This window comes from Notamacropus eugenii, chromosome 7 (assembly GCF_028372415.1).
Source record: "Notamacropus eugenii isolate mMacEug1 chromosome 7, mMacEug1.pri_v2, whole genome shotgun sequence".
Lineage (NCBI taxonomy): Eukaryota > Metazoa > Chordata > Mammalia > Diprotodontia > Macropodidae > Notamacropus > Notamacropus eugenii.
Genome location: NC_092878.1, coordinates 12797378 through 12799128, shown reverse-complemented (window position 1 = coordinate 12799128; position 1751 = coordinate 12797378).

Below are 1751 nucleotides of genomic sequence, written 5' to 3'. Positions count from 1 at the left end.
AGTCTGCTTTGGCAGGGGTAGACAGTTCAGTGTTCTAAGAGAAACAGTTACTCTGACTCAGAATTCTAAGACAGTTATTGCTAATTTTGAATGTGATAAACTGTAGCACACTGGAGAAATATGGACACAAAGACTGTTTTATGTTATATAACAAATGTCATTTATATGATTATAAACAGAAGAGGAGAATTAGGCTTCCAGCCTAAGATGGGGTCATTTGTAGAGAGGATCCAGTATCAGAATACACACAAACACAACCATCTTGATATAAAAATACATCAGATTCAACAGGAAAAAAAAGAGGATGGGTGGAGGAAGTTTAAGAGGGAAGATAATACTCGGAAAAGAATAATCACAAGCAAAACAAATCCCTTAATCTGTAGAAGTAAAAGGAAAAAGAAAAGCATTAGAATCTAAGGGAGTGTCATTATTTGGAGAATGGTAATAAATTCTGGTATGTAATACAATGGGATATTATTGTTACTGGTAGGAATTATAAAAGAGATAATTGCAGAGAATTTCAGCTTGTATGAAGTGATGCAGACTGACATCTGCAGAATCAGGAAAACAATTTATACAAGGATAACACGGTTAAAAAAAAACTTTGAAAAACTTAAACTGATCAGTGCAATAGGCAATCATGCTTCCATGTGTGATGAAATATGTTGCTCACTTTTTGATTAGAGAGGCAGAATTCAAAATGCAGAAAAACAGATTTTTGGATATAGCCACTACGTGACTTCATTTTGTTTGACGATGCTTCTTTGTTATAAAGCTTAGGGTCTGGGGTTGGGTTTTTGGTTTTTGGTTTTTTTTCAGTTTTTTCATTGGGAACAGGAATTGGAAAAAGAGTGGGAGGTTAGTGAGGAAGTATTTTTTAATTCATAGAAGAGAATGGAAAGAAGTTCAGAAGAAAGTGTCAGAGTAACAGAACAGCTTTAAAAGCAAGGTTTAGAATTTATTGTGCATATACTTTCATTTTAAATTTTCATTTTTATTCAATTTGAACTTAAATACAAAAGGACAAAAAAAATTCCCATGTGCACAAAACAACACAAAAAGAGGATTCAGTATGAAATGACGAATCTCCATTTCACAATTTTTAAAAATTATTTAATAAATACTAAACATTTTCTGCTTTTCTGTGCTTCCTTCAGAGTTTTTTTTTTTTGTTCTCTACTGTCACTTAAAAAAAATTGTTCTCGCTCTCTCCTAACCCCACACTAGAGAAGACCACCATTAAACACAGGTATGTGTGTCTATGTTAAATTTTACTATATATACTTCTATTTATCAATTCTTTCTCCGGAAATGGATAGCATCTTTCTTTATGCATCCTTTGTAGTTGATTTGAGTATTTATAATATTCAAAATAACTCAGGTGTTCACAATTGTTCTTTCAACAATATTTGTTACTGTATACAGTGTTTTCTTGGATCTGCTCGTTTCACTCTTCATTATTTCATGCAATTCTTTCCATGTAATATGTATATATACACACATATATGTGTGTGTGTAGTGTTTTATATATTATGTAGAGCTATATGAATGTTATTAAGAGTTATGTCAATGCTAGCTATCCTTACCATTATTATTTCTATAATGGAGGGTTCGGGGGGAGTGGGGACATCTATCACATTAATGACTGATATAAAGCAAAAATACCAGTAAACTTTAAACACAAATTAAACACTGTAATTCATAGACCTGAGGATTTTGTACCTTTCCCCCTCCTTTTGTTTGGATATTCA